General features: G+C 38.3%; 1 pseudogene; it reads left to right on the plus strand.

Annotated features, from left to right (window-relative positions):
• Nucleotides 1-27,821, plus strand: part of LOC119530616 — a 68,074-nt pseudogene that overhangs the window by 38,927 nt on the left and 1,326 nt on the right.

Genomic DNA, 27,821 nt, shown 5'->3' on the forward strand with positions numbered 1-27,821 from the left:
TTTTAAGTTTCCAGGGCTGTGACTCCGGGAAGGGCGGAGACAGCACAAGCAGAGAGAGAGAGACCATTGAAATGCTAATGACCTCCACCTGGGGGCTCTGTCTTCTCTAGAAGGAAAGGGGAGGGGCCCTTTCCATTCAGAACCAGACCCCAGAGCCTGGGGGAACACGGCCATACCTCCTCACACCAGTCAAGAATTATAGGCTAATAGGCATCACCTGCTGGGCAGAAAAGCACAGTGACCCGAGGCATCAAAGGGTGGAGCAATTTTCTAAGACACACCCGCAGGGAAACCAGATACTGAATATTTCTTCCCTCTGTTCTGGTCTGGGAAAACCTGATTTGGATAAACAAGGAAACCATGACTAGACAACAGAAAATTACAACCTACACTAAGAAAAACAAAGTTATGGCCCAGTCAAAGGAACAAACGTACACTTCAACTGAGATACAGGAATTTAAACAACTAATGCTAAATCAATTCAAAAAGTTTAGAGAAGATATTGCAAAAGAGATAGAGGCTGTAAAGGAAGCACTGGACATGTATACAGCAGAAATCAAAAGTTCAAAAAACCTACTGGTAGAATCTATGGAAATGAAAGGCACAACACAAGAGATGAAAGACACAATGGAAACATACAACAGCAGATCTCAAGAGGCAGAAGAAAACACCCAGGAACTGGAGAACAAAACACCTGAAAGCCTACACGCAAAGGAGCAGATGGAGAAAAGAATGAAAAAATATGAGCAACGTCTCCGGGAACTCAAAGATGAAACAAAGTACAATAATGTACGTATCATTGGTGTCCCAGAAGGAGAAGAGAGGGGAAAGGGGGCAGAAGCAATAATAGAGGAAATAATTAATGAAAATTTCCCATCTCTTATGAAAGACATAAAATTACAGATCCAAGAAGCGCAGCGTACTCCAAACAGAAGAGATATGAATAGGCCTACGCCAAGACACTTAATAATCAGATTATCAAATGTCAAAGACAAAGAGAGAATCCTGAAAGCAGCAAGAGAAAAGCAATCCATTACATACAAAGGAAGCTTAATAAGACTATGTGCGGATCTCTCAGTAGAAACCATGGAGGCAAGAAGGAAGTGGGTGTGATATGTTTAAGATACTGAAAGAGAAAAACCACCAACCAAGAATCCTATATCCAGCAAAGCTGTCCTTCAAATATGAGGGAGAGCTCAAAATATTTTCTGACAAACAGACAATGAGAGACTTTGTGAACAAGATACCTGCCCTACAGGCAATACTAAAGGGAGCACTACAGGGTGATAGAAGACAGGAGTGTGTGGTTTGGAACACAATTTTGGGAGATGGTAGCACAACAATGTAAGTACACTGAACAAAGGTAACTATGAATACGGTTGAGAGAGGAAGATGGGGAGCACGTGAGACACCACAAGAAAGGAGGAAAGATAATGACTGGGACTGTGTAACTTGGTGAAATCTAGAGTATTCAACAATTGTGATAAAATGTACAAATATGTTCTTTTACAAGGGAGAACAAGCAAATGTCAACCTTGCAAGGTGTTAAAAATGGGGAGGCATTGGGGAGGGATGCAATCAGCATAAACTAGAGACTGTAACTAATAGAATCATTGTATTATGCTTCCTTTAATGTAACAAAGGTGATATACTAAGGTAAATGCAGATAAGAGGGGGGGATAGGAGAGGCATGTTAGACACTTGACATTGGTGGTATTGTCTGATTCTTTATGGTGGGCAATGTCCATGATCAACTGTACAAATACTAGAAATCACTTCATGAACCAGAACAAATGTATGACAATACAATTAGAAATTAATAATAGAGGGGCATATAGGAAAGAACTATATACCTATTACAAACTATATACTACAGTTAGTAGTATTTCAACATTTTTTCATAAACAATAACAAACGTACTATATCAATACTAGGAGTCAACAATTGAGGGGGGTTGGTTAGGGATAGGGGAGGATTAGAGTTTCCTTTTCTTTTTTTCTTTTTTCATCTTTCACTTTATTTCTTGTCTGGAGTAATGAAAAGTTTCTAAAAATTGAACAAAAATTAAGTGTGATGGATGCACAGCTGTGTGAGGGTACCCAGGGGCAAGTGATTGTACACTTTGGATCTTTGGATAATTGTATGGTATCTGAACAATCTCAATAAAAATGAAAAAATGAAAAAAAAAAAAAAAAAAAAAAAGTTTTATGAGTGACGAAAAGGGAATTCTTGGCATACTTTTATAAATTTGACCACTACTTACATGAAAGATTTCTAAAAATCATCATCTTTGAGGATCCTGGAATCCAAGAACCCTTGAGATTTCCACTGGCATTAATATGTGGATTTGCTGTTAGAAAGTGTTGTGATTCACCTTATACTTTTCAAAGACTTCCCCAAAATTACTCTTATTCTGACTTGAACTTATTCCATAGCAGGTGAGCAAAATGAAAGAACACAAAGGCCTCTGTCAATCTGGAAGTTTTTTTCTTTGGGACTCACCTTATTGCTCTGCAATTATCTATTCTCTCTTACTGGAAGGGTGGTATTATTTATCTGCTAGGCATTCTTATTTCAGTGGTAATACCAAGAAGCAATTGACAATTCTTTTGTAAAAGAGCTGTTCTTGCTAATTTGTATGAGGGTTTTTTGTTTATTTTCCTGTAGAGGGAGTTGAAAAATATCACTGACTATTTTAGTCAATGTTATGCATTCTTGACAAGTACAAAGGTCAATCACAAATACCTTAAAGTCATTCATCATCAATCAAGATTCTAAAAATAGAGCCAGTTAAGAGTTCTCAAAACCAATTTGAAAACTCGTTCTGATTCACATTCTACTGAATTTAGTTTCAGTGAAAGAGCAAGAATTGTTGGGATATTTGCAATTCCAGGGATGGCAATGCTTAGATTTATGGAGCCATACAGCATTTGTGGATGTTACACCATATTAATAAACACAATCTCAATTTTATTTCACATTTTATCTTCCAACGTCAATTCATTTAAAAGATGAGACTTTTTGTTTCTTTCAAGTTTTTCTTCAAATATACCTAAGATAAAAATGTTGAATGTTCATATATAAAAAAGGGTGGGTGGCTAGATCTACTAAGCATAAAGCAAAAGAAAAGTAGAGATGAGATAATGGGTATTGGGTAAGTTATAAGAAACACCCTTGCTAACTCAAACAAGATTTAAGTAAATTATTATGCTCAAGGAAGAGAGAGAATGAGGTTATCAAGCCATTGACAAGCAACTTCAAGGAGTCTGATTTACTCATTAGATAACTCAAGTGGTAGCATTGGAGGCATTAAAAACTGAATGCACTTTTATTTAAAAAAAAATAAAGTCCAGAAGGTTATATATCAGACCATTAACAGATGTTACTTCTGGGGAGGGAGATTCAAGATTCATGGTTATCTTCTTCCATTATTCTTTTTAGTTGTTAAGTCTACTGTTTTTTTTTTTTAATGCATGATAATATGTATGCCTTATATCTGAACTTATATATTTATATATTTAAATATTGTATTAAATGAATGTGCTATTTCATTCCAAAATTCTTACATTTACAAGATTTTTTATATTACAAAAATTTTTTTAAGAAACAAGAAGTAAATGAAATCATCCCTTTAGCCAAGTGTGGTAAACAGAATGTAAAACTCAATGTACTTTTCAAAGGCAGAGAAGAAGATAAACGTACCTCAAAAACCAAGGGTTTTCTTCCATAAAGATAGTTTGAAAAATTGATCTAAACTTCCCTAAAAGTTAGCTTTTATACAATATGTTTCAGCCAAAAAGATCCTCCAAAATACTTCAAAACAAAGCTGCTAAGGAATTCTGTGCAGAGAGGAGAGTGAAGGCACCTGTTATCTCCCTCCCCACCATTCACCTTTCCAGCACCCCTGTCACCCACAAACTCACTTTTATCAAAGCCATTGCTTCTCTGAACCTCAGGTCTCAATTCAAATACTGCTTTATCAGAGAAGCCCTTTCTGTCTGAAATCTTAGGGACCCATTATTTTTTCTGAGCTTTAAGTGACCACTACATCCACTCTAGGTGGTTGAATCGACAGGGACTCATTAGAAGCCACTAAGTAGCGTCAGAACCTGTAGGTGGGTATAGGAACTTTGCAGCCACAACAGCAGCAGCTGGGAAAAACAGCCCACCTTAGATGTGTCCTAAGCCTCACTGCCATTGTCTGCATTTTGGCACTTACAAAGAGCTTTCAGCTGAGTTGTCTGGATGATTCCAATGCCTCCACCATCAGAATCACTAAAAAACTCATCTCCTCCTCAGTGTCCACTACCTAGTGCTGCTCATTTGCTCCACCTAGATTTCCCATGGGGTATGTGGTTGGCAAAAGCTGAGCCACAGTCAGACCCCTAACCACAAAAAGGCTCAGAAGTCTAATTTTTAAAAGTTTATCTATTGGATATTCATTTGTTCATTCATTGATTCATAAATTCAATCATTCATTCAAGTACTGCTTTTCTGCTTGTGTAGTTCAGGAAGGGATTCTAGAAGGGGTTTGGGATAGGAGATGAAGTCGATCTTTAACATCTGATGCACCTACCTCCTAACCAGATACCATTGCATCACCCTGTTTATTTATTTCATAGTGTCAGAGCATGTATATCAAAACATAATTCAGTCGATTATTTGTTATTAGTCATTTCATGTCTCCATCCACCCCATTTACTTACAAATTCGACTCATGCAAGGACTTTGTCCCCTTTGTTCTTTGCTGTATCCCTCCTACAACTGTAATCCAGCATATAATTCACGCTTGACAAATACTGCTGAATAATGAGTAGATGGTTTGACAGTTGGGTAAAACAAAACCAAAACCAAGTGCCCTTTCCATGAAAAAAAATATATATATACAAGGCACACATACTGACTTTCAGCTTTCCGAGACAACTATCCCTAGGATGAAGGTGCAGTTAGGAGACTGAGGTGATGTGTGTTCTTGTTAACTAGCTTTAAAAAGCAGCAATTTTGATCATGAAACTATTGGAATACATGTGCTCTGTCCCCCACCAAAAATAAAGGAGAAAGGACATATTAAACTGTTTCAAGCCTCTCTGCAGGTACGAAAAAATGTGTCCCTGGCAGGCCATTCCCCTAAAAGCCCAGGCCATCAGCTAGAACCATGTTTGGAAGTGTCTGGACAGCCTGCAGCAATTACGCAGTATATCTCTTTTAGGCATTTACACAAACTCCTGGAAGCTGTGCCAGCTCGCCTTTCAAACTGATTCACTGGCAACAGAAAAGGAAGAAAAAAAATTTCAAGGTCTTAGAGTGCATGTTTGTCATTCTTTTTCTACAGCTTAAAGGAGGCTAAGAGCCTGAGAAGGGACTCACAGGAATTGAATAATAGCCAGAAAAGGAGATTAACAAGAAAAAAGAAGGTATGTGAGTTTCAGAGAGCTGGGGAGTTTTTCTTGGTTTTAGAATGGGAAGAATTTAGTGCTCTGTCCGTGCATTCAACTTCCGAGTTCTGCTGGTTATCACTTACCATTTAGCTCAGGAGCTCTCCTTTCGCTTCCCTTTTCCTTCACCAAGAGGGAATTGAAATCAAGGTCAGTCATAAAATGAGATTTTCCAGGGACACCCTGCATGTCTAGGCCCCCACCGCAGACCACTATTGGAGAACAATGAAGAGGCCAGCTTTGCTCTTATCTGACTCCCCATAGAGAACAGTGTATCTTCTGGGGCATAGAAAAACCTAGACTTGGCAATGAGACATGCTCCTTTTGAAGTGATTAATTTGTCAGATTCCCATATTTCAAAGGCAAGACAGCAATGAATAAACAAATGTGCAATATAATCATAATATTGTTCTAAACTTCATAACGATCAGCTTTCTGCATTCTTTTTTTTTTTTTGACCTGGATTTATCTTTATGACCTTCCCTTGACAAGCTGTGTAATTTGGTCAAATTAACCAACCCTTAAACTCATATTTCCCATATAAAATATGGGAATAGTCATGGAGGAAGGGAAAAAGAGATAAAAGAAAATTCCTTGCCTTCATAATCCTCTATATGATGGATAGCTCCTAAAGGGCACAATATTGTTTGAAATGAGTTTTCAGGTGTATTTCCTTTATTTTCTATAAATCTTAATGCCCAGCACATGCCAGCCTTTGATGTGGTGGGTTCCAGGGCTTCAAGGCAAAAGGGGATTCCCATTCACAGCTATGGGATTTGACAATCAAATTTGATTTTTGTTGCTGTCTGTCATGAGACAATAAGATCAAAGGCTAGACTTTGCAGAGAGAAAGGGATGAGAAAAATACAGAGAATTTTATGACTGTCTTAACCACACCTGTATGTCTGAGTTCACAGAGTTTCTGCCAAGATGACAAAGTTGCCCCTTGTGCTTGTGAGGGTGTGGGTGCCCTAGAATAGAAGGAGGAGGTAACAGATGAAAGGGGTTTGGGGGACAGAGGCCAAACACCTAAATCTGCTCCCTCGGTGCTGGGAGCTTGCGGGAAGAAGAGAGACGGGCGTTCCAGGAAACCAAGCATTAAAAAGACTGAGCATTTGACTTTAACTTAATAAATCAGATTAAACAAAATCTTGATTCTCACTCCTGCCCCACCACCAACGCTAGCAGGTCTTGAGTGAGATCTGTTCAGTTATAGAGAAGTCAAAAAGCTACATTTTCTTTTTATATCTGAGTTTTGCTATCCAGCCACACAAACTTAGCCTGTGATTATTGGTCAGTGTTCCTGATAGAATAGTCCCGTGGGAGGCAAAAGAAGACAGTGAAACGACACGTGAGATCATATTAATAACCAAGGCCTCTCTTGATAGGAAATGTTTGTTCTTCTTGTTGCTACCAGGCACTGAGGCAGTGAACTTTTTAAATGTATATGTGTATATTGGGCACATCAGTCTCTCCCTAACCCACAGTCCCCTGCGGAAACACAGAGCTTTTCATCAGTTTCGACTCCAGTCAAACCCAGGTCAGTTCGGTATTTTGAGTTGTGCTCGGCCCTGGTCTGGAAAGATTTTGCTTTGAAAGAGCAGCTGTCAACTTCCTGTTTCTCTCTTTTGAGAACCCCTAGGCTTATACTAACCAATAAAAGGATCAGCGTTCCGTTTATAACTGACTGCTTTGCTGTGACTTGCAGAATGCTATAAACACTGGAAGGTACTTCAGAAAACAAAAACAGGAAATTCAAAAAGTTGTTGCATATACTACGAGTGAAACAACACCAACTACCTGGGGCAAAGTTCTTACACACTCTAAGAAACAGAAACTCAGTGAAGAAAGAGAAAATTGCCTCTACTTGACCAGACAAAGTTATTCATTCACAAAATTGAATTGCTAATACATACATACATGATTTATTTCTTATTCAGTGTGCAGATAATTCTTGGTGCAAATATGCATCCCAATCCCCTTGCAATAACTTTGTGGTACATCCCCTTTCCCTCCCCATCCCCCAGAGGTAGGGATGTACTTTTGAGGCTTTAGGATGACATTTTGGAAAGAAATAATTCCTGTTATTTTTTCTAAATAGTACATAAACATTTATCCACTCTTAAGTGTTATTACAATAAAATAAAGCTATTATGAAACACTTTATAGTGTGAAAAATATGTTATTTTTACTTACAGCAAGTTTTTGATAAATGATTCTCAAGTATACATATTATCCATCAAGAGCTCCATTATTCTTATTTTCAAACACAAAGAGTAAGTATGCTTTTTTCCATATTCGATAGCTATTTTAATGTGTCTGATAAATGTTAGGAGAATCTTTGCTATTGACATTTAATATAAGTAATGAGAATCAGGTAGAGAATTGTATTATCTGCACTACAGAAAATCAGCTATTGATTGGTAAAGTGCAAAGTTGACTTGGTGGAGTTGAGCGGTGGTCACAACTCCATAATTATTTGTATGCGCATCTAAGACTGTTTACCCATTGACCATCTTCCAATGAATTAAACTCTTTCATTTCTTATGTTTACCTCATACCCTGTAATTATTAGTGTTACCACTTCAGTTTTATTTTTAAAACCTTACTACGCAGATTCAAATTTCATTTGTGCGCTGACATGAATCTAAATCTGCCACTTTGATACATACCTCAGTCGGATCTATTTTAGTGAAGCAGAAATATAATGCATATAAACCAGAGGGAAATGTGGCAAACAGAATACAAAACAATAGCAATTAAGTTGACTCAGCAGGAGAGCAATTAGAGAGCAAGGGGAAATATTGCATGAATGAATTGACTTGCAAGGGAGGAATCTTGAGAGCTCAATTCAATTACTGGCCAAGGACAATTAAATTGTAAGAACAAGTAAATAGAATGGAGGGAAAACGAACAGGCGAGACTTTGTTGAAAATGTGGAGATGAGGTCAAGGAAGGTAATCATTCATTCACTTATCAATTCATTCACTTACTGAACAGGTGCTTATTAAGAATAAACTTTGTGCAAGGTCATGCTGGGGATAGAATACAGGAACAGAAGAGATGAAGAACAAAGGGATAAACTGGTCCTCACCAAGAATCATCAACTTTTTAGATTGGGGCAGTGTCTCTAGAGATAATCTGATCCAATTCATTTATTGCACATGTGAGGGAATTGATTAAAAGTTGTTCTGTTCTAGGCAGGGATGTGGATAAGAAGAAGGGAGCTGTAGAGTGAGGGAGAGATGTAACCCAGGAGGCTGGGACACAGTGGATGGAAGCGACGTCCGTAATGTAGGCTCCTAGGCACAATGTCGTGCTTGACCCTCTTTAGGGAAAGGGGACAGGCTCCGTGGGCAGAGGTGGGGAATCCCAGATTTCACAAGCCCAACATAAATGTCCTTTCAGGACCTAGAAGACATCAAAGATGTAACACTAACACTGCCGTCCTTCACCTGTGTGTTTCCACAGACATAGAAAAACCAGCCCTGTGGTCTTTTACCAACACCTGGACCAACAGCAGGGAAACCCTCTCCCTTTTCCAAACTTCTGAAAGAGCGCAAAGCTCAAGGCTTGCTGTAGGTCCAAACAAGGAAAATGAGGGAACAAAAGGCAGGAACGGGAGGAAGAAAGGACAAACAGTATTATTTTAATCACTGATTAGCCTATTTTAGTCACCTAATCATAGAAAGAAATTTCATTTTGTTGGTATTGTATTTGGATGAACTTCAGGGTTTAAATGAGAAGATTAGTCTCTTTGCTCCATCTAGTGTTTCACCTTGAAATGGCATGCTTCTTGACATCTCAGGGCCCAAAGGAACTGCAGTGTTACTTATGCAGGCAGAAACTGAATGAGAAACATGCTGGGATTAGCCTCTCGTGTTGCGTAACCGTGAGAAGTGTTCCAAAGCAGGAGATTATGCATTTTTAGCACCAAATAAACCTTCTCAATGGTCTTCATGGAAATCCCTAAATCTAGGGCAAGGTGGTAATTATGATCCAGTCATTGACGTGGAAGTTCAGATATAGGACACAACTCTGGCTCTCAGTGCAATGAGCATAGCCATAACGAAGAATGCAAGTCCCACAGGGTAATTTAACATCAGATCACCTGACAATTAGATTATGGACTGTAGAAGTTTGTGTGCAATTCTAGGAAGGAGTTGGGAAAGGAGGAGAGGATAAAGGAAGGAAGATGATAAGCACATATCATATTCACATAACCATATTCGGTGAAAATAAATAAGATATATCAATTAATATGTACTATCATAAGCTTATTTGACTGTAACAAGAATGATGAAATGTACAGAACAGCAAAGCATAATTATCACTAAAAGATAATAATAATAGTAATTACCATTAATTGAATATCTATTGTATGCCAGATGTGTATACATTCACTATTTCAATTAAACCTCACAACAGGCCTGTAAGGTAGGTGTCACTAACACCCTTATTAAGATGTGAACTTGGCCACAAAGAGCATAGTGGTCTTGACTAACTGCACACATAGTCATTAAGTGGCAGACCATGATGTGACCCTCAATCTTTCTGAAGAGAAAAGTCTGCTTTTCAGCTGTGCTGTGCCACCTCTTTCTGTCAGAACTGTTTTAATTTATGGCAAAGCGTACACTCAGCAGCTAAACCCCTCTTTATGTTTGCAACCCTTAATCTGATTCCTAACGCTTTCACTAGAATGTTTTACTCTATCCAGAAGCAATCATTTAATGCTGTGGGGAATACCAACATGGCTGAAATGAGCATCTAAAACTCAGAACACATGCAAAGGGTGAGGCAAAGAAGGAGAAATTTAACTTCCTACAGCATTTCCAAACTCCAAGATGCAGATATTCAGATCTGAGTGGCTCGCAGTACCAGGGAACCAACATTCTAACATTCCCAACAGATTCATTGTGTGAGAAACAGGTACCTTACAAATAGATCTTTCCTGCAGAAACCTTGGCTCCAGGACTCAATTAAGTAACAGCAGATTTGCAGGCTCAACACAAAAGGAGGCCTGTCAAGTAACCTCCTTTCTTGGCTAATTAAGCCAACCCCAAGAATCATGGGCTCCCTGCTAGTCCATGTCAAGAGCTTCCCAAAACATAAACTAAAAAATGGGGGAGGAGAAACTTCTCTCACGTTGTGTTTAATTTTTCCACAAACACTCTTTAAACTTTCCTAAAGTTGTCAAAATATATTCCTGTTGAAATAAATTCTGTTCTATACAAGGGCCAAACCGTTCCACAGTGTTTTTCAAGTTTAGAACAAAAAAAGAAACCTTTTTTGAAAGTAGCGGAGTGTTGGAACAAAGTAGCATTTCTATAGTCTTTGAAGTGTGCTAGTATAGTTTGATTTAGGGCTAAAGTGTGTTTTACTTCAAACCAGTTAGGCTTGATACCTGAACAATTATAACAATTATGCAGGAAAAGTTTAAAAGTTCTCAACTACCTCTTCTTGAACTTTATGTCAGGTTTTTCTCACACATTAAGGATGGATAACTCATGAGTAAATTCAAGTCAGCATGAAAACAAAGAAAAGTTTGTGTGTTTTTTAATACCCTGGGTTTTTAAGAATGTTGGGGATCTTATTGTCTATAAAGTTACTCATCCAAAAGCTGAAAGCTCAGCAAGAGGCATAGTAAACGTCCCCTTTCATGGAAAAGTGCTTATTGACGCGACAGTGTGGAGCTTCATAAGGCAAACATTGGCCAACCGAAGGCAAGGTGCCTGCCTGAAGTGCCTTCCGGCTTCCGATGCCAAAGGCCAGAGACAAGGGGTCCCTCTCAGAGCAGACAACCAGTGTGAGAGGGAAAGGAGAGTCAGCTGCGGAAACCGAATAAACCAGCCAGAGAGAAAAAAGAACTGGGACACTACTAGAGACGAGAAAATGGATTCAAAACTGAAAAACAAATTTAATTTTCTCCTCCAGTTTCACTGATTTCCTTTGGTCCCTTAGCTGTCATACTCTCTTTTCTGGCTTTTGCTTTACTCTGGCCTTTTCTTTCTGCTACGACTCTCACTGCCCTGGGGAAATGGGCAATTCCAGGGGCTGTTTCCAGGGACTGATTTGCTGAGGCTTGCCAATATTTGCTATACTACTGCAGGGTCCTAAGTGTGTTCTGTTCTGCCGGGATGTACATGTGCCCTTGGGTGTGCACCTGTGCATGCATGTGTGTGTGGGGGGTGTGTGTATGTGAAGCACGAAAGACTCAGACAGAAAATTTGCCATTTCACAGTTTCTGATTAAATTAATAATATAAACAACAACCCCAATAGAAGCATTGTATTCAAGAACTGTGACACAATATGTAGTCCTAATTATAGTCAGATATTAGTCTTTTACTAAAAATGGTGTCACATTTAGAAATGCAAAATTCAAGGCATGCAAGTAAGTGACTATTCATATTTAGTGCTGAGGATTATTTTGAACGGTATTCAGACAATGAGAAGGATGCTGCCTTGCAGAGACCCTGGGAAGACAGACTTTCCAATAGGAGAGTTCTGCCACACCAAGTACAGCTAGGAGGAGAAAGGAATGAATGCTGAGAAAAATTGTGTGCATTGGTGAGTTAGTCTTTGGTAAACTTTGAGAGCAATTTTAGTAAAATGATGGGAGGAGGAGTCAGATTCCAAGGGATTAAAGAGTCAGTGGGAAGGCAGGGCAAGATGGCGGACTGGTGAGCTGTATGTTTTAGTTACTCCTCTAGGAAAGCAGGTAGAAAGCCAGGAACTGCGTGGACTGGACACCACAGAGCAATCTGACTTTGGGCATACTTCATACAACACTCATGAAAACATGGAACTGCTGAGATCAGCGAAATCTGTAAGTTTTTGTGGCCAGGGGTCCCTCACCCCTCCCTGCCAGGCTCAGTCCCGTGGGAGGAGGGGCTGTCAGCTCCAGGAAGGAGAAGGGAGAACTGCAGTGGCAGCCCTGATCGGAAACTCATTCTACTGATCCAAACTCCAACCATAGATAGACTGAGACCAGACACCAGAGAATCTGAGAGCAGCCAGCCCAGCAGAGAGGAGACAGGCATAGAAAAAAACAGCACGAAAAACTCCAAAATAAAAGTGGAGGATTCTTGGAATTCTGGTGAACACAGAAAGGGGAAGGGCAGAGCTCAGGCCCTGAGGCTCATATGCAAATCCCAAAGAAAAGCTGATCTCTCTGCCCTGTGGACCTTTCCTTAATGGCCCTAGTGCTTTGTCTCTTAGCATTTCAATAACCCATTAGATCTGTGAGGAGGGCCTTTTTTTTTTTTTTTTTTTTTTATCCTTTTTTCTTTTTCTAAAACAATTACTCTAAGAAGCCCAATACAGAAAGCGTCAAAGACTTGCAATTTGGGCAGGTCAAGACAAGAGCAGAACTAAGAGAGCTCTGAGACAAAAGGCAATAATCCAGTGGCTGAGAAAATTCACTAAACACCACAACTTCCCAAGAAAAGGGGGGTGTCTGCTCACAGCCATCATCCTGGTGGACAGAAAACACTCCTGCCCATAGACAGCCCCAAAGCCTAGAGCTGCCCCAGACAACCCAGTGTGACGGAAGTGCTTCAAATAACCGGCACACACCACAAAACTGGGCGTGGACATTAGCCTTCCTTGCAACCTCAGCTGATTGTCCCAGGGTTGGGAAGGTGGAGCAGTGTGAATTAACAAAGCCCCATTCAGCCATCATTTCAGCAGACTGGGAGCCTCCCTACACAGCCCAGCAGCCCAGAACCACCCTGGGGGGACAGCACTCACCTGTGACATAGCACAGTCATCCCTCAACAGAGGACCAGGGGGTGCACGGCCTGGAAGAGGGGCCCACTTGCAAGTCTCAGGAGCCATACGCCAATACCAAGGACTTGTGGGTCAGTGTCAGAGACAAACTGTGGCAGGACTGAACTGAAGGATTAGATTATTGCAGCAGCTTTAAAACTCCAGGATCACCAGGGAGATTTGATTGTTAGAGCCACCCCCCCCCCTCCCTGACTGCCCAGAAACACGCCCCATATACAGGGCGGGCAACACCAACTACACACGCAAGCTTGGTACACCGATTGGACCCCACAAGACTCACTCCCCCACTCACCACAAAGGCAAAGCGAGGGAGAACTGGCTTGTGGAGAACAGGTGGCTCGTGGACGCCACCTGCTGGTTAGTTAGAGAAAGTGTACTCCACGAAGCTGTAGCTCTGATAAATTAGAGATAAGGACTTCAATTGGCCTACACATCCTAAAAGAACCCTATCAAGTTCAGCAAATGCCAAGAGGCCAAAAACAACAGAAAATTATAAAGCATATGAAAAAACCAGACGATATGGATAACCCAAGCCCAAGCACCCAAATCAAAAGACCAGAAGAGACACAGCACCTAGAGCAGCTACTCAAAGAACTAAAGAGGAACAATGAGACCATAGTACGGGATACAAAGGATATCAAGAAGACCCTAGAAGAGCATAAAGAAGACATTGCAAGACTAAATAAAAAAATGGATGATCTTATGGAAATTAAAGAAACTGTTGACCAAATTAAAAAGATTCTGGACACTCATAGTACAAGACTAGAGGAAGCTGAACAATGAATCAGTGACCTGGAAGATGACAGAATGGAAAATGAAAGCATAAAAGAAAGAATGGGGAAATAATTGAAAAAATTGAAACGGACCTCAGGGATATGATAGATAATATAAAACATCCAAATATAAGACTCATTGGTGTTCCAGAAGGGGAAGAAAAGGGTAAAGGTCTAGGAAGAGTATTCAAAGAAATTGTTGGGGAAAACTTCCCAAATCTTCTAAACAACATAAACACATAAATCATAAATGCCCAGGGAACTCCAAATAGAATAAATCCAAATAAACCCACTCCAAGACATATTCTGATCACACTGTCAAACACAGAAGAGAAGGAGCAAGTTCTGAAAGCAGCAAGAGAAAACCAATTCACCACACACAAAGGAAACAGCATAAGACTAAGTAGTGACTACTCAGCAGCCACCATGGAGGCGAGAAGGCAGTGGCATGACATTTTTAAAAATCTGAGTGAGAAAAATTTCGAGCCAAGAATACTTTATCCAGCAAAGCTCTCCTTCAAATTTGAGGGAGAGCTTAAATTTTTCACAGACAAACAAATGCTGAGAGAATTTGCTAACAAGAGACCTGCCCTACTGGAGATACTAAAGGAAGCCCTACAGACAGAGAAACAAAGAAAGGGCAGAGAGACTTGGAGAAAGGTTCAGTACTAAAGAGATTCGGTATGGGTGCAATAAAGAATATTAATAGAGAGGGGGAAAAATATGTATGACAAACATAAACCAAAGGATAAGATGGCTGATTCAAGAAATGCCTTCACGGTTATAACGTTGAATGTAAATGGATTAAACTCCCCAATTAAAAGATATAGATTCGCAGAATGGATCAAAAAAAATGAACCATCAATATGTTGCATACAAGAGACTCATCTTAGACACAGGGACACAAAGAAATTGAAAGTGAAAGGATGGAAAAAAATATTTCATGCAAGCTACAGCCAAAAGAAAGCAGGTGTAGCAATATTAATCTCAGATAAAATAGACTTTAAATGCAGGGATGTTTTGAGAGACAAAGAAGGCCACTACATACTAATAACAGGGGCAATTCAACAAGAAGAAATAACAATCATAAATGTCTATGCACCCAATCAAGGTGCCACAAAATACATGAGAGAAACACTGGCAAAACTAAAGGAAGCAATTGATGTTTCCACAATAATTGTGGGAGACTTCAACACATCACTCTCTCCTATAGATAGATCAACCAGACAGAAGACCAATAAGGAAACTGAAAACCTAAACAATCTGACAAATGAATTAGATTTAACAGACATATACAGAACATTACATCCCAAATCATCAGGATACACATACTTTTCTAGTGCTCACGGAACTTTCTCCAGAATAGATCATATGCTGGGACATAAAACAAGCCTCAATAAATTTAAAAAGATTGAAATTATTCAAAGCACATTCTCTGACCACAATGGAATACAATTAGAAGTCAATAACCATCAGAGACTTAGAAAATTCACAAATACTTGGAGGTTAAACAACACACTCCTAAACAATCAGTGGGTTAAAGAAGAAATAGCAAGAGAAATTGCTAAATATATAGAGACGAATGAAAATGAGAACACAACATACCAAAACCTATGGGATGCAGCAAAAGCAGTGCTAAGGGGGAAATTTATAGCACTAAACACATATATTAAAAAGGAAGAAAGAGCCAAAATCAAAGAACTAATGGATCAACTGAAGAAGCTAGAAAATGAACAGCAAACCAATCCTAAACCAAGTAGAAGAAAAGACATAACAAGGATTAAAGGAGAAATAAATGACATAAAGAACAAAAAAACAACAGAGAGGATAAATATCACTAAAAGTTGGTTCTCTGAGAAGATCAACAAGATTGACAAGCCCCTAGCTAGACTGACAAAATCAAAAAGAGAGAAGACCCATATAAACAAAATAATGAATGAAAAAGGTGACGTACCCGCAGATCCTGAAGAAATTAAAAAAATTATAAGAGGATACTATGAACAACTGTATGGCAACAAACTGGATAATGTAGAGGAAATGGACAATTTCCTGGAAACATATGAACAACCTAGACTGACCAGAGAAGAAACAGAAGACCTCAATCAACCCATCACAAGCAAAGACATCCAATCAGTCATCAAAAATCTTCCCACAAATAAATGCCCAGGGCCAGATGGCTTCACAGGGGAATTCTACCAAACTTTCCAGAAAGAACTGACACCAATCTTACTCAAACTCTTTCAAAACATTGAAGAAAATGGAACACTACCTAACTCATTTTATGAAGCTAACATCAATCTAATACCAAAACCAGGCAAAGATGCTACAAAAAAGGAAAACTACCGGCCAATCTCCCTAATGAATATAGATGCAAAAATCCTCAACAAAATACTTGCAAATTGAATCCAAAGACACATTAAAAAAATCATACACCATGACCAAGTGGGGTTTATTCCAGGCATGCAAGGATAGTTCAACATAAGAAAATCAATCAATGTATTACAACACATTAACAATTCGAAAGGGAAAAATCAAATGATCATCTCAATAGATGCTGAAAAAGCATTTGACAAAATCCAACATCCCTTTTTGATAAAAACACTTCAAAAGGTAGGAATTGAAGGAAACTTCCTCAACATGATAAAGAGCATATATGAAAAACCCACAATCAGCATAGTACTCAGTGGTGAGAGACTGAAAGCCTTCCCTCTAAGATCAGGAACAAGACAAGGATGCCCGCTGTCACCACTATTATTCAACATTGTGCTGGAAGTGCTAGCCAGGGCAATCCGGCAAGACAAAGAAATAAAAGGCATCCAAATTGGAAAAGAAGAAGTAAAACTGTCATTGTTTGCAGATAATATGATCTTATATCTGGAAAACCCTGAGAAATCGACGATACAGCTACTAGAGCTAATAAACAAATTTAGCAAAGTAGCGGGATACAAGATTAATGCACATAAGTCAGTAATGTTTCTATATGCTAGAAATGAACAAACTGAAGAGACACTCAAGAAGAAGATACCATTTTCAATAGCAACTAAAAAAATCAAGTACCTAGGAATCAACTTAACCAAAGATGTAAAAGACCTATACAAAGAGAACTACATAATTCTACTAAAAGAAATAGAAGGGGACCTTAAAAGATGGAAAAATATTCCATGTTCATGGATAGGAAAGCTAAATGTCATTAAGATGTCGGTTCTACCCAAACTCATCTACAGATTCAATGCAATCCCAATCAAAATTCCAACAACCTACTTTGCAGACTTGGAAAAGCTAGTTATCAAATTTATTTGGAAAGGGAAGATGCCTCGAATTGCTAAAGACACTCTAAAAAAAGAAAAACGAAGTGGGAGGACTTACAATCCCAGATTTTGAAGCTTATTATAAAGCCACAGTTGTCAAAACAGCATGGCACTGGCACAAAGATAGACACATAGATCAATGGAATCGAATTGAGAATTCAGAGATAGACCCTCAGATCTATGGCCGACTGATCTTTGATAAGGCCCCCAAAGTCAGTGAACTGAGTCATAATGGTCTTTTCAACAAATGGGGCTGGGAGAGTTGGATATCCATATCTAAAAGAAAGAAAGAGGACCCCTACCTCACCCCCTACACAAAAATTAACTCAAAATGGATGAAAGATCTGAATATAAAAGTACCATAAAACTCCTAGAAGATAATGTAGGAAAACATCTTCAAGACCTTGTATTAGGTGGCCACTTCCTAGACTTTACACCCAAAGCACAAGCAACAAAAGAAAAGATAGATAAATGGGAACTCCTCAAGCTTAGAAGTTTCTGCACCTCAAAGGAATTTCTCAAAAAGGTAAAGAGGCAGCCAACTCAATGGGAAAAATTTTTTGGAAACCATGTATCTGACAAAAGACTGATATCTTCCATATATGAAGAAATCCTACAACTCAATGACAATAGTACAGACAGCCCAATTATAAAATGGGCAAAAGATATGAAAAGACAGTTCTCTGAAGAGGAAATACAAATGGCCAAGAAACACATGAAAAAATGTTCAGCCTCACTAGCTATTAGAGAGATGCAAATTAAGACCACAATGAGATACCATCTAACACCGATTAGAGTGGCTGCCATTAAACAAACAGGAAACTACAAATGCTGGAGGGGATGTGGAGAAATTGGAACTCTTATTCATTGTTGGTGGGACTGTATAATGGTTCAGCCACTCTGGAAGTCAGTGTGGCAGTTCCTTAGAAAACTAGATATAGAGTTACCATTCGATCCAGCGATTGCACTTCTCGGTATATACCCGGAAGATCAGAAAGCAGTGACACGAACAGATATCTGCATGCCAATGTTCAAGCAGCATTATTCACAATTGCCAAGAGATGGAAACAACCCAAATGTCCTTCAACAGATGAGTGGATAAATAAAATGTAGTATATACACACGATGGAATACTACGCGGCAGTAAGAAGGAACGATCTTGTGAAACATAGGACAACATGGATGAACCTTGAAGACATAATGCTGAGCGAAATAAGCCAGGCACAAAAAGAGAAATATTATATGCTACCACTAATGTGAACTTTGAAAAATGTAAAACAAATGGTTTATAATGTAGAATGTAGGGGAACTAGCAATAGAGAGCAATTAAGGAAGGGGGAACAATAATCCAAGAAGAACAGATAAGCTATTTAACGTTCTGGGGATGCCCAGGAATAATGACTATGGTCTGTTAATTTGTGATGGATATAGTAGGAACAAGTTCACAGAAATGTTGCTATATTAGGTAACTTTCTTGGGGTAAATTAGGAACAGGTTGGAAGTAAAGCAGTTATCTTAGGTTAGTTGTCTTTTTCTTACTCCCTTGTTATGGTCTCTTTGAAATGTTCTTTTACTGTATGTTTTTGGTTTTTTTTTCCTAATTTTTTTTCATACAGTTGATTTAAAAAAGAAAAAAAGTTAAAAAAAAAAAAAAAAAAACAAGAAAAAAAATATGTAGTGCCCCCTTGAGGAGCCTGTGGAGAATGCAGGGGTATTGGCCTACCCCACCTCGATGGTTGCTAACATGACCACAGACATAGGGGACTGGTGGTTTGACAGGTTGAGCCCTCTACCACAGGATTTACCCTTGGGAAGACTGTTGCTGCAAAGGAGAGGCTAGGCCTCCCTATAATTGTGCCTAAGAGCCTCCTCCCGAATGCCTCTTTGTTGCTCAGATGTGGCCCTCTCTCTCTAGCTAAGACAACTTGAAAGGTGAAATCACTTCCCTCCCCGCTACGTGGGATCAGACAGCCAGGGGAGTGAATCACCCTGGCAGCGTGGAATATGGCTCCCGGGGAGGAATGTAGACCTGGCATTGTGGGGCGGAGAACATCTTCTTAACCAAAAGGGGGATGTGAAAGGAAATGAAATAAGCTTCAGTGGCAGAGAGATTCCAAAACGAGCCGAGAGGTCACTCTGGTGGGCACTCTTACGTACAATTTAGACAACCCTTTTTAGGTTCTAAAGAATTGGGGTAGCTGGTGGTGGATACCTGAAACTATCAAACTACAACCCAGAACCCAGGAATCTCGAAGACAATTGTATAAAAATGTAGCTTATGAGGGGTGACAATGGGATTACGAAAGCCATAAGGACCACACTCCCCTTTGTCTAGTTTATGGATGGATGAGTAGAAAAATAGGGGAAGGAAACAAACAAACAAACAGACAAAGGTACCCAGTGTTCTTTTTTACTTCAATTGCTCTTTTTCACTTTAATTATTATTCTTGTTATTTTTGTGTGTGTGCTAATGAAGGTGTCAGGGATTGATTTAGGTGATGAATGTACAGCTATGTATTATTACTGTGAACAATCGAATGTACGATCTGTTTTGTATGACTGTGTGGTATGTGAATATGTCTCAATAAAATGAAGAAAAACAAAACAAAACAAAAAGAGTCAGTGGGGGAGTGGAATGGGGTGAGTATTGGGAGAAGTGAGGGTATACTACTTTTTCAAAAGGGCAAAAAGAAAGCAGGATTGAGCATTTTTTTAAGAGCATGAGGAACCTGAATACGTTTGTAAAAATAAATGGGGAAGGAACCAGTGTTTGGAGGTTTGCTGGGCTGCACAGCAGTTTGGATGGCAAGAATTCATAACTCCTCTCAACAAATAGATTTCTTCTTTCTGAGCATATGACATCATGAGTAATAATCTGCCAAGCCCTATTTGTTTTTTAAAAATTAATATAACCCAAGAAGTGTGCGTGCATGTATACACCACATAGAAACACAAACACACAGAAATGTATACACACATTGTTTTACTTTCTGACCTACTATAAATAAATCTTTTGTTTTCAAGCCACAGCAATCTCACTCCAACTGGTCTAGGTTGTCAGAAAATTATTAAAGCATTGGAAATAGGCACAAGAGATAGATTATTGGGTTTTTTTTTTTTCAGTGTAATATTGGCCTGCAATTTTAATTGCTTTTTCTATTAATTGGGCTATTTTACAATACATAGGGGTTAACTTGTAGATTTTTAAATAATAGAGATGCAAATAATTTCTGTCCAGTGGAAAAGGCAACCACAAAGGTTATGGTTTATTACCCTGTTGAATATTAATCATTTTATATCTAACCCAGCAATCTTATCCCAATGTTCGTTAATTAAGTTGCCTCAAAACACCTAGCTTTGAGTCAGTCTTAATGTTTTACCAATTCTCTCACTAATTATCGAGTTGAACAAAATCTTCGATATATGTTTATTTCATATTTTCATGAAAGTTATGATTTTACCTTCTTAAAAAATATTTTTAAGGTAAATAGGTGGAAGGCAACGAGCACTTATTGCTGTCCTACTATGTGTCAGGAATTTTAGGCACTGGGGATACGTGTGACCAAATGAGATACAGACTCCATGTGGAATGAGTGTGTCATGTCTTGGGAGAGGCAGAATGTAAATCTTAAAAATGCTAAGAGGGAACCAGACTGTCGCTAGGGAAGCAAATACAAAGTGGGGGGGGCAGGAAGGTGTTAGGGAACTGGAACTAGGCTGGCTTGAGATCTTGTGAGCTGTGGGGGCCCATTTCCTGCCACGTGTGGAAAAAGAAAAGAAACTTTGTCTGCAAAGATGAGACTGCGCTACACTTCAGAGACGGTGGAGAGTGTGCCTGTGTTGTTCTGTGGTATCTGGAGTCCCCATCCTGACTGTTCTCCTTGAGCTCTTCCCTCTCTTCCTCCCCTCCCATTACAGCAGAGGAGGTGTGCCTCAGCTTATCCAAAGTTCATCCTCCAACCTGTGTGTAACAGGAAGCAGCTTTCAAAAGAATGGAAGACAATCAACAAGACACACTGCCCAGATAATTAGTCATTGAATGTGCCCTTCCTTCTAAGCAGTAGATAAAATGCAATGCTTAAGGAGACCGAATTACTTTTAAAATTTAGATATAAAGGAAGTTAAGCAAAAAAAAAAAAAAAGTAAAAGGGTTCATCAAGAAATGACCAGTGTAGACTCCAAGAGTCACTATAAAGCAACTTTAATGAAAACAAATGGTACCGACTTAAAAATGAGGACATAGATCCATGCAAAGGACTATAAAGCCCAGAAATAGACCCAACCTCATACATTTATTTGGTTTTATACAAAAGCACCAAAACAAATCAGTGGAGACAGTCTTTTCAAACAGTGATGCTGGGGCAACTGGATGCACATGTGGAATGAAAATATATTTCTAGATTCCTACCACATGCCAAGCACAAAAGTTAAAGTTTAGAAGACTATACTCCTAAACATAAAAGTTGGAATTATAAAGCTTCTAGAAGAAAACATAGGAGAATATCTTCATGACCTGGGGTAGGAAAAGATTCTTAGACAGGTAAAAGGAAATATTTCTAAATTAGACTTGATTAAAATTATAATCATCAGCTCATAAAAAGACACCATTTCGAAACTAAATAGGCAATCCTCAGACTGGGAGAAAATATTCATAAAAATATGTATCTAACAAAAGACAGGTATCCAGAATATATAAAGAACTCCTATAATTCAATAATGAAATGAGAAGTAACCCAATTTTAGAAATGAGGAAAATATTTGAACAGACATTTCCCTAGGAAAGTTATACTAATAGTGAATAAGCACAGGAAAAAGTGTTCAACAACATAGTCATGAGGGAAAACGCAAGTGAAATCCACATTAAGATACCATTGCACAACCACTAGATTGGCTATAATTATAAATATCAGCAATAGAAAGTAGGGGCAAAGATGTAGGGCAACTGGAACATGTAAATTTTTGGTGAGAGTGTATGATGGTATGACTACTTTAGATAAAGGGCTAGAATTTTCTTATAAAAAGGCAGATCCATCAGCCAGCAATTCCAATCTAAAACAGAAAGAAAGAAAACATATGTCACAACAAGACATGCAAAATGTTCATAGCAGCTTTATTCATAATAACCACAAAGGTGGCCTTCAACAGGAGAACGGATGAACAAACCATGGAATGCATGCAGTGGAATGGTACTTACCAATAAAAAGAAACAAACTACTTTGGGGTTCTTAATCCATTCCTGTGGGGGTGAACCCAGTATAAATAGGACCTTTTGATGAGGTTACTTCAGTTAAGATGTGACCCAACTGAATCAGGATGGGTCTTAATCCAATTATTAGAGTCCTTTATATGTGGAATGAAATTCAGACACCCAGAGAGAAGCCACAGGGAGCATCAGTGGAACTTGGAAGAGAAGGAGGAGACCAGAAGATGCTGCCATGTGCCTTATTATGGGACAAACTAAGGAACAAGGATCACTGGCAGCCAGCCCTAGAGGGCTACAGGCTTCAGAAAGAAAGCATTATCTTGGTGATGCCTTGATTTGGACTTTTTTCCTCACCTCAAAACCATGAGCCATTAAATGCCCATTGTTTAAGCCATCCTTTTGCATGGTATTTGCCTGAGCAGCCAAGGAAGCTAAAACACTACTGATACATGGATTAACCTAGATGAATCTTAAAAATATTATGCTAAGTGAAAGAAACCATATAATATACAATTCTATTTGAAATTCTAGAACAGAAAAAAGCTTATATATGGTGAAAAGAAATCAGAGCAGTTGCCATTGGGAGGGGTTGTAGGGCAGACACTGACTGGAAAGGGCAAGAGGGAAGTTTCTGGGGTAAAAGTAATGTGCTGTATCTTCATAGGGGTTGTGTTACACTGATGTATGCGTTATCTACATTCATCGAATTGTACCTTGAGATTTGAGCATTTCTTTGTACGTACTGATAAGGTAGGGGTCTTCTTTATTACTAGTTGGTGTCAGTCCTGATTGTCAACATACAGACTTTGGGGAAACTAGATGTGGAGGTAGGTGTGAGATGTCAGGAAACCCTCCCCACTTGCTCTGTCCTCCACCCGGACTCTTCCCTGTTGACCTGCTCTCAGATAGGCAGAGTGGGATAGCTATTTACAGTCCCTGAGGAGTATTTAAGCAATACATTTAAATACATTTGCACACATGATAATATTAATTTTCTATCTTTGTATCTGAAAATTGCACTTTGAAAGAAGATCATGATTATCATTAAAACCTACTTGTCGCTTGTAAATGTTTATAGGTTTCCATCTTGTGGTGGAATTTGGAACAACAACTAACGTTCCCAAATTGAATATGGGAATTGTCCAACTTTGAGGTGCATTGTACCACAAAAGTTAAGTTATAAATTGGTAGTCTGAGACTCAGGATACATATTTCCAACTAAACTATGAGGAAAGCAGTGGTTACATTAAAAATACATATGGAATGGATGATTCTGGCCATCACCAATAATGCAAACATACAGCTTTCTTACAGGCTGGTTTCTGTACAGTACAATGTGTGTGAGGAGACCTGGGAACATGTCCACATCTTGAGAGGAAATAAGGATTTGGGGAAAAGAGGCCATTTCAGCTCAAAACTGCTAATTGATCTGAATGAGTTGAGAGAAAGTCAAGGGTATATGAAGACACTGGGGGTTGGTGAACATATGCATATCAAACAACCTCATTTTTATAACTTGGAAATTGACCCTTTTTCTGGAATTCATTAATAGTTACATACATTTAGAAACTTTCATTCATGGTTCTATTTGTTGCACACTAATATGAAAATTGCATAAGTATATGAAGAAAAGTTTTGCTTAAAAAAATGAGATATTTTTCTTGGAATATATATTAACACATTTTTTATTTGTTCTTTAGGTTGAGGGGATGTGACATTACAACATCCACACCCCCCCCCACACACACATACACACCCACCATCACCACACAGTTTGGTTAAACCATAACTATCAGGATAGAAATACAAGAAGCAATTTTTCTTTATTTAGTGGCTAAAATATGATGGGAGAAAGTGTTTTCATATACATTTCATGATCTTTGATAGTTTCCTTACTGTAAAAAATGATAAGATATACTAGGCTCATATATTTCCTGTCCCAGACCTGGAATTTTTCTTAGAAGCCCTGGTTTCTTTTAGAGGAAAATAATATATCAAAATCACAATCTGGGCACTAAAATGCTCATTACTTCCAGATTGTCATTGTTTCTAGGCATAATTTATGCTAATATTCCCAATCTATGGTGAGGACTACTTATTTTTACTTAACCATATTATATTTGCATCTTCTTTCTTCTACCACAAGATGCTAGTTTTCAAGGATAGAGGACATAATAAAATTGGAATATCAAATAATTTCTTACAATTTTATCCCGTAAGTATATACAGTACACACAATCTCAAAATAACAAAAAACAATGCTAATACTGTCATCATTAGCTATTAAAAATGTTTACATACGTAGTTTCCATTATGACCCTATTTTTTAAATCTGTACTGTATCTACACTGTCAGAGTATATAATCATTGCAAACTATATTCTTTCCTTTTAAACCTTCAATGGTTTTCTTTCTGCAATAACTGTGCATCTAATGTTCACTACAAGTCTTTATGTTGATAAGTCATTGTGGTTGTCTGAAGTTCACCCTCTAGAAGGGTTCACTTGAATGATATTCCCTAAGTTACTACATGTTGATCGCAGTTTGCATGTTTTATATTTGATAGTCAGTTTTGATGGGTCAAAGATCTTTGACTCACATTTTCTTTCCTTGAGTGTCTTAAGTATGTTATTTCATTTTCTTGGTATAAAACATTGCCATTGAAAGTCTGACGATGATCCAATTTTCTTTCCCTTAAAAGTCACATGTGCTTTTTGTCTCGTAGACAAAGACTTTTCTCTTTGTCCTTAAAATACAGTAATTTTGCCAGAATAAGTCTTGGTTTTGACTGTTCTGAGAACAATCAAGAGTCAATATTCCCAGGCATATAGATCTTTTGGTATATAGTTTCAAATTGTTTCTTATCCCAAAAATATTTTTCTTGAGTTCCAGTTTTTATTTTTTGTTCTGTGGCACTTGCTTTAGTTTTCTGGTTCAAGGACTTCACTTATCCGTATGCCAGATAAGGTTTTCCTTTCTTCAATAACTGTCATTTTCTTTTGCATCTTTTATATCTGTTTCTATGTATCTTCAATTTTTAAAAGTTTTCCTTCTTTTCACCTTCTACTTCTCTTAAAGCATTAGCTATGTGTTTATTTACTCTTTTGTTCCTTCTAGTATTAGACTTCATTTCTGAAATGACATTTTCTTTTGATTCTGACTTTTTCCCTGAGTTCTGTTATCTCATTTCTGAGTTTCTTAAATTCTGCTTTTATTGTTCTATCATGTCTTATTATTATTTTTTAAACATTTTATAGTTAATTTTAAAACAATAGTTTACACTTCTGATCTTTCTTGTAGTCATGTCTTTCTGGCATGTTTTCATTGTCTATAGGAACGTTATTCTTTTCTTATAATTTTTTTCTTAACAACACTTCAGATAGGATTTGATCTCAATACTTTTTTTGCTCAGTTTTATGTGAAATCAGTTTTCCTGAACCTTTGGAAAGAAGCTTGATACTGGATAGTTTTTCTAAATTCACAGAGCTTTTTGCCCATTTTTTTCATGTAGGTTTAAAATAAAACATGGCTTGTTTTCTGAAATTTCTTGGTTCTGTTCCCGTTTATTATTTTTATCTTTATTTTCTCTTTTCTTCACCCCTATTTTGATTCCTTGTCTGGCAATTTCTCTTTAATGTGCGGTCCTGTTCTGGGATTGAACCTTGACCGGTCAGTTTTGAGAGTTCCTAGTGGTAAACTGTCTCCATCCTTTCAGATCTTACTGCAGCCTCTTGCACTCACCCTCTGTTGGATTGGACAAAATTCCTTGCAATTTTAAATTCTCAAATTGACACTTCGCACCTCCTGTTAAACACCTGTTGGCTATTTGGGGATTCTCCTGTCTCCAGGTTTATCAAACACTGCATCCCTCTAATTTCTCCTACACAGACACTGACGCCATACTGTCTCATGGCTGTTAGTGGCTTGTCCCCACCCTCTGGAGTTTTGAAGTTCATGAGGGTACTTTGTCAACTAACTTTGTTTTTGATGTGATCCATGAAATTTTGGTTTTGCTATCTAAGTTGCTCTGCCTTAATGTGGTGATTCAGGGGGATTCTACGACTATCTACTGCCACTGCCAAATTTTCAAAGTTGATAACTTTATTTAGTACTTCATATTAGTTTCTTTATTATAAAAAGAGTACGACTATAAAATAATTCAAATAACATATAAAAGTTCACAATGAAAATTAAATCCCCCTTCCTTCTCACACATACCTGGTGTGATGTGAATTGCATGTGTTAATTTGGCTGAGTTAGGGTGTCCGGTGATTTAGTCAAGCAGCAATGGCCTCATTGTTACTGTGAGGGTTTTTAGTGGATTTGAAACATTCGACAATTGGTTGATGTCTATGGCTGATGACACCTACAATCAGCAAAGGAGATTGCCTTCAGCGGTCAGAGGGGTCTCCTTTTATCTAATCGGTTGGAGGCTTCAAGTAAGAACTGAGGAGTTCAGAAGCCAGAAAGAAAAATTTCTACCTCTACTTCAGCCAGCCAGCTTCTCCCAGAAATTTACTGTCACCTTCATCAAGTTTCTAATTTGCAGCCTACTTTATGGAATTTGGACGTGCCAATCCCCACAGTGGCATGAGACAATTCCTATAATAAATCTCTTAATATTTACACTACATTCTTGTTGGTTCTGTTTCTCCGAAGAGCACTGGCTAATACACCTGGAGTTTTCAAAGTCCAACTCCCTAGAAGTAACACTGCTAACAGAGTCTTATGTATTTATCCAGAAATTTTCTAAGCATAATAAAGCATATGGTTTGCATGTATATCTTTCTGTTTATACAAATGAAGTCATACTATACATTGTTTTTTAATTTGATTATATGACTTAACAATGTAACTTGAAAATCTTTCTAAAACAGTAAATAGATATCCACCTTATTTTTAAACTACTCTATAGGGCATTATGTTTACCAAGTTACCGTACAATGTTGACCAATTCCCTACTGATGCGATAACAAAACTTGGGCATATTTTTTTTTACTCATTTTGGAGAGTATATCTCTGAGACAAATTCCCAGAAATATATTTGCTAAGTAAAGGGATACTGTAATTTATTGGTTTATTTCTCCCACAAAGAAATGTTCAAGTCCTAATCCCTGGTCCTGTGGATGGGAACCCATTTGTAAACAAGTTTTGAAAATGTTATTAAAGTGAGGCCAAACTGAATGAGCTGGGCCTTAATCCAAAATGGTTAGAGTCCTCATACGCAGGGGAAATGTGGACACTGGAGGAGATAGAAGGAGCAGATAACCGTGTGACAGAGGCAGACGCTGAGTTATCGGGTGCTGGCAAGCT

The sequence above is a fragment of the Choloepus didactylus genome, chromosome 3 (assembly GCF_015220235.1).
Source record: "Choloepus didactylus isolate mChoDid1 chromosome 3, mChoDid1.pri, whole genome shotgun sequence".
Taxonomy (NCBI): domain Eukaryota; kingdom Metazoa; phylum Chordata; class Mammalia; order Pilosa; family Megalonychidae; genus Choloepus; species Choloepus didactylus.